Raw genomic sequence first — 12,379 nt, forward strand, 5'->3', positions numbered from 1 at the left:
CATGTTCTACCAGACTTGGGGTGGGGCCAGAGAGAAGGGAGCTGATTGCAGTAGGAAGGGGAGACTGCCTGGATTTTTCAGCAGCCTGTCTCATCAATGCCTCTTGGCCCCTCTCCAGTGTGGTGTAGTGGTTAAGAGCGGTAGACTCGTAATCTGGTGAACCGGGTTCGCTTCCCCACTCCTCCACATGCAGCTGCTGGGTGACCTTGGGCTAGTCACACTTCTCTGCAGTCTCTCAGCCCCACTCACCTCACAGAGTGTTTGTTAGGGGGGGGGAGGGAAAGGAGATTGCTAGCCGCTTTGTGTGTGATATCCTTTGTGTGATATCCTTAGGCGGGATATCAAATCCAAACTTCTTCTTCTTCTTCTTCTTCTTCTTCTTCTTCTTCTTCTTCTTCTTCTTCTTCTTCTTCTTCTTCTTCTTCTTCCTAGAAGTTGACTCTGAGCCTGGACTGCTCTCTGCCCCAACCTCCTCCTGCTCACTAAACCCTGTTGCCCCTTTAGCTTCCAACACCTCCTCTTCCCACTCTTCTCCCTGTTCTCCCTCTGACCACTCATGTTCATCCCACCACCAGTCCCCTGGCTCTGAGCTTTCATCCCTTGGGGGTTCCCCAGCTCATACCTTTCATCTTTCCTCTTCATCAAGCCAGTCCATGGCACACAGTCATGATGCTCACTGAGTGTGACCTTAGACCAGTTACTGCCTCTTACCCTAACCTATCTTTCAGGGTTATTGTGTGGATTAAACGAGAAGGGCAAGAGCCATGCATGCCATCTTGAACTCCATGAAGAAGAAGAAAAGCGAGATGTAAATGCAATTAATTAATTGGTTGCTTGATTTATTTAATAAATAAATAAATAAATTTGAAACACCTGAAGTGTACTTGGAGAATGCTCAAGATGGCAGAGAAATACAAGCAGAATGAGTGCATCCCTTCACAACCTGGTACCTTCCAGATACCATTATGGACTACAAATGCCATCAGATCCAACCAAGTTGGCCAATGGCTAGGGATGCAGGAGCTGTCGACCTGCAGGGTACCAGAAGATGGTTGCCAGAAGCCAGACCATCTTGGTCCAGGAACAGCCATAGCTGTCTTACCTGCCAAAGCTGGTAAAGGGCAATTCTACTTTGATAGGAAGTAGAATCCCCATCATTCAGCCCGGACACTGAGATCCAGCACCAAAGGCCTTCTGGCAGTTCCCTACTGAGAGAAGTGAGGTTACAGGGAACCAGACAGAGGGCCTTCTCGGTAGTGGTGCCCGCCCTGTGGAATGCCCTCCCATCAGAGGTCAAGGAAATAAGCAGCTATCCTATTTTTAAAAGACATCTTAAGACAGCCCTGTTTAGGGAAATTTTTAATATTTAATGCTGCATTGTTTTAACACTCGATTGGGAGTCGCCCAGAGTGGCTGGGAAACTCAGCCAGATGGGCAAGGTATAAACAATAAATTATTATTATTATTATTATTATTATTATTATTATTATTATTATTAACATGGGAAGCTACCTTACACTGAGTCAAAATAGGAATACGAGTGGCGCTGTGGTCTAAACCACTGAGCTTGCTGATCAGAAGGTTGGTGCTTTGAATCCCCACAATGGAAGGAGCTCCCATTGCTCTATCCCAGCTTCTGCCAACCTAACAATTCTAAAACATGTCAGTGCAAGTAGATAAATAGGTACCACTGCAGTGGGAAGGTCAGTGGCATTTCTATGCGCTCTGGTTTCCATCACGGTGTCCCGTTGCACCAGAAGCGGTTTAGTCATGTTGGCCATATGCCCCGGAAAGCTGTCTGTGGACAAACACTGGCTCCCTTGGTCCAAAGTGAGATGAGCACCATGCACCACCACTGGACATACCGTAACTGTCCAGGGGTCCTTTACCTTTTTTTTTTTTTTTTTAACCTTTTACTGAGTCAAACCTTTGGTCTATCTAGCTAAGTATTGTCTACACACTGACTGGAAGCAGCTCTCCAGAGTTTCTCTCCCAGCCCTACCAAGAATTGTTGGGGATTGTACCTGGGAGCTTCTCCATGCAAACGAAATGCTGTCCCATTTACAGGTCCTTCTGGGCCACCAGGGGTTTCCATAGCAGGTGCTGATGCTGGGCCTGCTACTCTGCCTCATTCAAAGTCCACCTACTTAGGGATTGCTCATTACTCAAGTTTACCTGTGCCATGTTCTTCAGTCTTGCTTAACTTCATATTATCAGTGAGCACCTGATCTGTCACACATAATTTATGCTAAGCCTGGGTGACATTTTACAGGTGTCCCATGGAGCTGTTGCCCAGATATAGATAAATTGTATTATATTTTGTGCATGTAACTAACTGCTCAACGTACCTGGAAGAGCTGTCAACAAACACACATGTAACTCCTGTTCACAGGATTTTCTTTTTACTTTTCTTTATATTTTCAACAAATCAAAAAGACTAGGGGCTCTCTCTTTTTAATTTGAAATAAAAAATAGCAAAGAACCCAGACCCCACATGGACCAGTTGAGCATGTGTGGGCTCATGTCCAAATTTATTTTGGAGGATTCTGTCCCAAAAGGATTTTTCAAAACTTAACTTCCCATGCCCTCCCAAAAAAATAAAGACACCACAAGGCAGGAAACCTCTTTGTTTCAATCTCAACAGGACAGTAAATTATTTTCCACAAGATAAATGACTTGTCAAATCATGAGTGTGTGTTTTTTATTATAAAATATCATGTTTTATGTTTTCTTCCAGAATGGAAAAGAGAAAGGCAAAGTGAGTCCTGTATATTATGTAATATCTTGCAAGCCAATTGAGCATCAATGCTGGGTTATCTCTTCACAGCATTGGGGTTGCAAAGCAGAATCATGTGGATTTGGACTAATATCAAGCACAATATGGACTGGACCAAAGGCCCATCTAGTCCCGTTTCCTGTTCTCATAGTGGCCGACCAGATGCCACAGTGAAAATTCTGTAATCAGCACCTGAGTTTTTAGTTATGAGCATGTGGAAACGAAGCAGTCCACTTTTGACATTGGCCCCACCAATTGCCTTCTCTCTTCTTAACTCCAGGAGATGTTATTTTGGATTCTGTGGACAGGATGGAGGTGCCTTCTTCTGTTGATCCTGGGGAGGTGAGCACGTTTTTGGTGGAGTGCAATCAGCATCTTGCTTTGGTGGACATTTCTGTGGGTTGTCTTGGCATGGCTGCGGGTTGGTTGGGCACTGGGATTGCTGGGAAGACATCCTTCAGAGTGTTCTAAAAGAGATAGCAGAGATATTTTTTATTATTGCTTACAGTATTATTCTGCCTGCCTTCCCTCCATCATGGAATGTAAAGTAAGGTACATGTGGTTCTGGTTCCAAGTGGTAATCTCACCCCTGTATTCTGCACTACCTGCAGTTTCTCTACTGTCTCCAAAGGCAGACCCTAGCAGTTAACATTGCAGTAATCTAACCTAGAGTTTACCAGACCATAGACAACAAAAGCCAGGTTATTTCTGTCCAAATAGGGTCACAGATGGATGAATACTACCATTACTGTTACTACTTATAACTGTACACTGGGCAAGATCAAGGTTTGAGGGGGTCCTGTGCAAAGTAACCCATTGATAGGTCTTGATGAGATTGCCTGGCACTGATGATAACCAGGAAAGCTCCAAGAAGCGCCAATTGCCCAGTTCTAGGGGCTGATTTTTGATCTTTAGAAGCCCTGTGCAAAGTGCAGGACGAGAGAATGCTTTGAGAGGAGCTTCTAAAGGTGTCACTGTGCTTTGAACACAGCTTTCAATTGATTGGTCCTGCCTGCAAACATCATTTCAGCCAAGCCCCATCTTTACCTGTACAATACCTAATGCCATATGCAATGTCAGATATAAGGTAGGTGAGCGTGACTTGGCTGAAAAGTCCTTGTGGGCCAGATGGTAGGCCACTTCTCTAAAGCCCAAAATGATGTTTCTGGGTTTCTCGAAAGGTCAAGTGCTAGGTGTCGATTTGGACACAATAGCTAAGCTCTTAAAGGCAACAATTAAAAAATCTGCATAACTAAAAACTGGAATTAAAGGAATCCCTCAGCAGTAAGCAACAGTTTGGAAGAAAAACACCACAATATCATAGCGATGATTAAATTAACGCATTTTAGAAGAATCTGTAATGAGCAACCAAATAAATTTATGGAATCAATGGTTCTGGAACAACAAATACCAATACAATAAAATATACATGTATTTTATACTAATGTGAAAGCATTATAGGTAAGGATGTCAGAGAATTCCAGCCAAAACTGACACGGGGGAAGAAATTGCCCATGATTCTCATGTTATTTGTAAAATATTGGATGCACAAGTATAAAACTCCTTTCCTCAGAGCACAATGGACTTCTTTCTCCCCCCCCTCTCTAGAAGAAAACATAAAACATGATAGTTCCAAACAACACTCATGTCTGTGACATTCTTTATCCATTAATCTTGTGGACAAACATTTCCCATTCTGATGAAAGATTTAAGAGGGCATTGCTTTCTGCTCTGCTCTGTATCTGTCACACGCAGTGTGGTTTTCCTCCTCCTGCAGTTCATCTTCACCAAAAACTATGTCATTCATCTCACTCTCTGCTGTGGTAAATTCACTTACATTGTGTTATTTACATAATGAATTGCATACATTATGCACGCTAGGTTGTCTTCACATTATTCTACCCTATTCGTTTCAATGTAAAGGAATCATGATGCAGCCAGGGAAGAAACAATATCAACTATGTATCATTTGAGGACCGGAAACCACAGGGTCCTCTGAAACTAATCATAAGAATGTAAGAAGAGCTTGCCGGATGAGGCCAATGCCCCATCAAATCCTGCATACTGTTCTCACAGTGGCTGACCAGATGCCTTTGTGGCAAATGCGCAAGACAGACCTGAGCACAAAAAGCAAATTTCCCTTTCTGCAGTTTCCAGCAACTGGTATTCAAGAGCATTACCCTTTCTGTTTGTTTGTTTACTTGCAGCTATTTTACAAGTTGCTCAAATGTCTGTTGCTCGACTGCCATCTCTATTTATCTCTTTTATTTCATTTGTTGGCGTGATTTACCGTATTTTTTGCACTATAAGACTCACTTTTTCCCTCCTAAAAAGTAAGGGGAAATATGTGTACGTCTTATGGAGCGAGTGCAGGCTGTGCAGCTATCCTAGAAGCCAGAACAACAAGAGGGATTGCTGCTTTCACTGCGCAGCGATCCCTCTTGCTGTTCTGGCTTCTGAGATTCAGAATATTTTTTTTCTTGTTTTCCTCCTCCAAAAACTAGGTGTGTCTGGTGGTCTGGTGCATCTTATAGAGCGAAAAATATGGTATATCCTGCACAATCAGGGCCAGATTTAGGTTTGATGAGGCCCTAAGCTACTGACAGTAAAGGGGCCCTTTCTATGTCTAGTTGTCCTTTGTCAACAACAATTGTCACTGGTTTTTTTGTGTTGAATATATTCTATATGGAAATTTATGGACCTAATAGGTATCTAAAGCCATTTGCACATAAAAAAAATGTATTTTATCAAAGTAATTGTTGAACTGAAATACAATTAAGAAGAAGTATATTAATAGTGAAATACAATTAAGAAATATAATTGAGAGGGACGCGGGTTGCGCTGTGGTCTAAATCACTGAGCCTTGGGCTTGCTGATCAGAAGGTTGGTGGTTCGAATCCCCACGATGGGGTGAGCTCCCAGTGCTCGGTCCCTGCTCCTGCCAACCTAGCAGTTCAAAAGCACGTCATAGTGCAAGTGGATAAATAGGTATCGCTCTGGCAGAAAGGTAAATGGCGTTTCCATGTGCTGCTCTGGTTCACTAGAAGTGGCTTTGCCATGCTGGCCACATGACCCGGAAGCTGTCTGCGGACAAAACACTGGCTCCCTCAGCCTATAGCGCAAGATGAGTGCCACAACCCCAGAGTTGTCTGCGACTGGACTTAACAGTCAGGGGTCCCTTTACCCTTTACCTTTACAATTAAGAAGTATATTTGGGGGGCGGCAAGAGAGTGGGGTCCTAAGCTTTAGCTTGTTTAGCTAAAGTGTACAATTAATGTACAGTTAGGTTACAATGGGAGTAACAAGGTAGCGAGAAACCAATCCAGCTGTGCTCTTCTCACATTCTGACCAGACCGCAAAGGTTTCAGATTCCCTGTTTGGGACATGACATAGTTTCACATTCAGAAAATCTCAGGTTTAATTCCTGGCATCTCCTGTGATAGGCCTGAGAATGCCCTCTTTCTGAAACCCTGGAGACTTAGTGCCTGTCACTGAGGCAGATGGTTCACTGGTCCAACTCTGTACAAGGCGGCTTCCCTATGCTCCCATCAGATCGACACAAAGCAAATGCAGAGAATGTGCACTTTACAATGGCACCCACACTGCACCTCTATGCTGCTCTTATTATTAATTGAAGAACCTAAGGTCCTCCAGATTTTGTTGGACTATAGCCCCCATCATTCCTATCCATTGGCCATGATGGTTATGGCTGATCGGAGCTGGAGTCCAACAACATCTGGAGGGACACAGGTTCCACATACCCAATGCAGAGTTTATTCCAGCTATTCTTTCATCATCATTTTATGACCCACAAGGGATTCCCATGGTCAAGAAGACTCACCTGGTCTTGCAGTGAGCCCTGGAACAAGTGCAAGGCATTCGGTGAATGTAAGACTTTTGCGGAGACTGCAGATGCTTTTAAAGCCCGTCCAGTGCATGGAAAAAACCCTTTGCGTGTGGACTGTCAGTTCAATACCAGTTAAAACTAGATTTAATTACACATTTGGCTGAACTTGTAATTTTTTTATGGAGAATTCCCTTATACCTGTTTCTGTGTCATTTATTTGGCAGTTATCGCAATATGGAGACCCACCCTAACGAAAATCATAAGGTTATGGTCCAGGTGTCAATCAATCTTGTGAAAGAGGGTTGATGTTGCATGTTCTTCAAAGTGATTTTTTTTAATGTACTTTACATTTTTACAATGTATGTATGAAGGTCCTTTAGAGCCTATTAAGGCCTGAGTCCTCCATTTGTGGAATCTTTTGGGTTGCATCCAGATGGGAGAAGGCTAACTGAAAATAATGGGCATGATGAAGGTAGGTCCATTCATTTCCTTCTCTTTTTTTGTAGACTATTTTATTCGTTTTATAGGAAAATAACATGTCACATATAAGAAAAAAATTGAATAAGGATACAGTACCGTCAAATAATTGAATCGCTGAAGGCATCACGGAGGCTTCAATTATCTGTGACATAGCCTCTCCTTAAGTAAGTAAGTATTGACATCACTTCTATTTACAAAGCTGATATATAGGGAAGGTACCTTGTCAAAATGACAGTAAGAGCTGTTCGACAGTGGAATTTGCTGCCAAGGAGTGTGGTGGAGTCTCCTTCTTTGGAGGTCTTTAAGCAGAGGCTTGACAACCATATGTCAGGAGTGCTCTGATGCTTGGCAGGGGGTTGGACTCGATGGCCCTTGTGGTCTCTTCCAACTCTATGATTCTATGATTCTATGACTGTATTTCACTTGATCTCTAACAAACTTTCTGTGTTGCATTAATTTCAAAGGGCATGTTCTGAGCATGCTAGTCCAGACCAGGATACCTGAAAGACTTCCTGCCCCTGTACATACCCAATAAGATCACTTAGGCCATCTAGGGAAAATATCTAATCATGGCTCTGCATGCTACAGAATATCATAGGGTGGAAACCCCAAAATGGGACATTTTGTGTTGTTGCCCCAGTGCTGTTGAACTCCCTTTCCTCTTTCATATGTAAAGCAGCAACTATGGCTTGCTTCAGGCTTCTTGTAAAGATATATCATTTTTGCCCTGAAGCATAAGATTGGACCCTGTTTTGAGTCTTTTCTGGTTTTATTCGCTTTTAGATTTAAAAACAGAGTTTTTATACTGCTGCTGTACTGGTTTTAGGTTGTGGTTTTGTTTCATTCATTCATTCATTCAGTTAATTATATTTGTATCCTACCTTTTCCTCCAAGGAGCTCCAGGTGGCATATGTGGTTCTCCGCCACCTCATTTAATCCCCATAACAAACCAGTAAGGTAGGTTAGGCTGAGAGACAGTGACTGGCCCAACTTCATGTCAAGTGAGCTTTGTGTGACTAAGTGGGGATTCGAACTGTTGTTTAAGAATATTGTTGACCTATAACTCCCATCCTCCTTGACCATTGGCCAGTGACTGGGGCTGATGGGAGTCTGACAATATCTGAAAAGCCACAGGTTCCCCCATTCTTGCTGCAGGGTTCCAAACAAGCCAATATATATTTGTTGTGATGGAAGAGTTAGAGGGAACATCAGTCAAAACTGGACAATGACTTCATTACCCCTTCTAAACAAGAGTGGGACAAGAACAATAGGAATCTCCTCTATGTGACCTCCAAAATCTCTCCCAACCCTATAATTCTATTATTTCATGCCAAGTTTTAATAAGGTAGACGCAACATGCCTTTTCCCATCATGTTCTCCTGGTATTTTGAGACATCTCCTGCTGTTCTTCTACAGGACCCTTCTTAGGCTCCGATCCTGCAAGGGCTTCTGAGGTCCTCATAAAGGAGATGTTCCTTCCTACCTACTTCTCTCCCTTCCACTACCCATTGTGCCATTCATGTTCAACTAGACGGTATCCCAAAGAACGTATGACCTCAGAATCACCTTCCCTTACCCCAGGAAGGAAAGAACATGAAGTAATCTCATTCCCTGAGTCATAAAACTCCTATTCCTTTCCTTTTATGAGCCCTTTCTATTTCAAACTCTCTTGTTAAATTTAAGCCGTGTCCCCACCCTTTTCGTCTCCTTTGTATAGATTAGTTGATATATTCTCCATTCCAATGGGGACTGACATTTCTTATTACTATTATTTTAAATTTTTATTAGCAGCCAAGGTGATTATTATGAAGGTGGAGTTTTGCCGGTGAGATTATGCAACAAACTTGAGAGGCACACATCTTTGCAAATCATGGGCCTGTCCCTCTTGGATCCTCCATTCTGATTGCAAAACAGGTATAATCATGAATCTTGCAGTCACTCCTTAGATTTCTTTTTTTTTTTCGACAGAGACAAGCAATTTACATTTAGGGGGGTGGAGTACGCAGGAGCTGTTATTCATCACAGAGATGTTGAGGCATGGCTGACATGTGCCCACTCCCTTGTGGCCCCTATTCCTGTTAACATTCCCTATTTTCCAGTAAGATTTTAGTCAAGTCTCCCATACTACAATAAGATAGCAGCTACAAAAAATAAAATACAAATTGAATAAATAGAATCCAGGGTCCTCTCTTAAGGGTAGTTCTTAGCCCTCACCACCCAAAGAAGGTAGTAGCTTCTCCCGACTCTCACCTGAGATATTTCCTTTCTCATCCCAACCTCTCATTTTGGGAGACCAACATTTCCTTGCCTCTTACCCAAGGTGCTCCATCAATCATCTTCCACCCCAATGAGTATACAGTCCCTTGACCTTGATAAAGGCCCTGATCATAGTACTCCTACAAAAGAAAAGAAGAAGAAACAATTAGAAAAAACAAAACAACAACAACAAAAAGAGATGGGGGAGGAAATAAGAAGGAAAAGGGGTGAAAGAGGAAAAAAGACAAAAGACAAAACAAATCTCATCTCCATACATAATAAAATTAGAGTATTTTTTTCTGATCAGTTGCAATCAGATTCTGTACTGATCACAGTGCTAATTATGCAAAGCATTCGTCCTGACCAAGGTAATGTCTGCGGCAAAGCAGGAAGGAGAGACACACGACACACACCCATATATTATTTACCTCCTTCTTGCTAATCCTCACTCGAAGTGTGCATTTCCTAATATCTGTTTTCAACAGCAATGACCTAGATGACTTCCACACAGAAGTCCTTCAAGATTCAAGGTGTCTTATGGATAAAAACACAGATAATCCTCTTTGAATGCATAATGTTTCAGGTTCTGTCCCTGGCAGAATCTTCAGGTAGAGCTGGGTAAGTTCCTCTTGGGTGCTGCTGCCAGTCCGTGTAGACCATGCATGCCTAACCCCTGGCCCACAGGCTGGATCCAGCTGCCCAAGGCCTTCAGTTATTTGACAGCTGTTTGTTTGTTTGTTTGTTTGTTTGTTTGTTTGTTTAAAAGAGTGTTAGTGTCAGGGACCATGTTAATGAGGACTGCACTGAGGAGGAATGGTGGGAGCTGGCCCCACCCCCTGACCCTGACTCTTCCCAGGAGCAGGAGGACAGTATAGATTTAGAACAGTGGTTTGCAGAGGGGCATAGTTCAGAAGGCAGAAGCTGGGAAATACTGGGTGGGGAACAGCTAGCAGAAGAAACACTAGGTGAGAAGGTTACAAGATTCACAGAATTTTAGAACAGGAAGCACAGAGGGTACAAAATCAGATTACAAAATGTAGGAGTGACATAGATTAATAGGGATGAAGGGGAGGGTGAGCCTTAAATGGGAGCACCACCATTCTAGGGAGATGCTTTCTTTTGTCTCTCGCTGTGTTTATGAAAGAAACTAACTGGTAAGAATTTCCTTCCATTTGATCTGCTTATTTACTGCCACAGGGGAGGAAGCTGATATCCCGAAGTCCAACAGTCAGTATTAGAGTGGAGAACTAGAGCTTGTGAAACCAGGGTTCAGATACCCACTCTGTCATGAAGGTTCCTGGGTGACCAGTTTCCTAACCCACCTCATCCTTAGGTCAGGATGGGAAAAGAAAAGCTGGGAGAGCTGCTGGCGGCCAATGTAAAAAGTAGAAAAGTTTTTCTCCCACTCTCATAATTCTAGAACTCAGGCACATCCAATGAAATTGAATGCTGGGCGATTCAAGACAGACGAAACTTCTTTGTACAGCAAGTTAAATTCTGGGATTTGCTCCTACATGAAACACTGATAGCCACTGACTTGTATGACTTTGAAAGAGTATTGGACAAACTCTCAGAGGCTAATGGGGTGATCAGCGGCTACTGGTCATGATTCCTGTGTTCTGTGTTCACCACTGGAGGAATTATGCCTTTGAACGCCAGTTGCTGGAAAACACAAGCTGGGTGAGTGCTGCTGCACTCAGGACCTGCTTGCCAACTTGCCATTGGGGCATCTGGTTGGCCAATATGGGAACAGGATGCCTTGGGCCTGAACCAACTGGGCTCTTATGTTCTTAGCTCTCTCTCAAACCAGCAAGTAGTTAGAGGCCCTTCATCTACTCTTCCACCACAGTGTTCAGTTCCCATGCCATGTGTGGTCCTACTTAACTCAACACAAGTAGGCTAACACACCTTCATTCTGGGCGTGGGTTCCCTGCCTCATCTGGAATGCAAAACGTCATCCCAGGTCAGTTACCTTCAATCCATTAATGTTCCAAATAGCCAAGGAGCTCAGTGAGTTTGTTTATGTTAATGACCTATTAACGAAAGGAATTAGCAAAGAGAGGCATGGTGGAGAGAGCACCTGGCATGCAGTGATCTTAATTGGCATGCGCATAAAAATGGAAATAAGCTTTCAACAGGGTAGGATGTGTCTGTTGCACACAAAGACAGAAAGGAGTGTCACACAAAGGTTATAGGAGGGGTGGGGAACTTGAGGCCCTCCAGCTGTTGCTGGACCTCAACTCTAATCAGCCACAGCGCTCTTGACCAATGGAAATGGATGATGGATTGTGTAGTCCCACAACACCTGAAAGACGCCAGGTTGGGAAAGTCTGGCTTAGAATAGAGGAGGAGAGACATGTGCCCCCCTTTAAAAATATGGGTGCTATTTATAAGGTAATTTGATGGGCAGTCAAGAGAAACAGCAAAGAACCCTTCTCTGCTTCTGTTGTTGTTGTTGTTGTTGTTGTTGTTGTTGTTGTTGTTGTTACAGTTGTACCTCGGGTTAAGAACTTAATTCGTTCTGGAGGTCCATTCTTTTTTTAAAAAAAGATATTTATTAACATTTCAACATATTACAAAAATTAGAGAAAATAGAGAAAAATAAAAAGAAAGAGAAAATACAAAATAAAAACAGTTAAAAACAAATCAGTCTTTCCATAACTTATCTTTCATTTACTTGTTTCTCTGACCTCCTCACACCCTGGAGGTCCATTCTTAACCTGAAACTGTTCTTAACCTGAGGTACCACTTTAGCTAATGGGGCTTCCTGCTGCCGCTGCACAATTTCTGTTCTCATCCTGAAGCAAAGTTCTTAACCTGAGGCACTATTTCTGGGTTAGCGGAGTCTGTAACCTGAAGCGTCTGTAACCTGAGGTACTACTGTATTATTATTATTATTATTATTATTATTATTATTATTGCAATCTGTTGAAGTGAAGTGCCTTTCGGTGACAGATGTGACAGAATTAAAATGGGAGATGATTTTTCCTGCTGCTGCATATCTATGAGATGATGCTTTC

The sequence above is a fragment of the Podarcis tiliguerta genome (genome assembly GCF_965153285.1).
Source record: "Podarcis tiliguerta genome assembly, chromosome: 16".
In the NCBI taxonomy this organism is placed as follows: domain Eukaryota; kingdom Metazoa; phylum Chordata; class Lepidosauria; order Squamata; family Lacertidae; genus Podarcis; species Podarcis tiliguerta.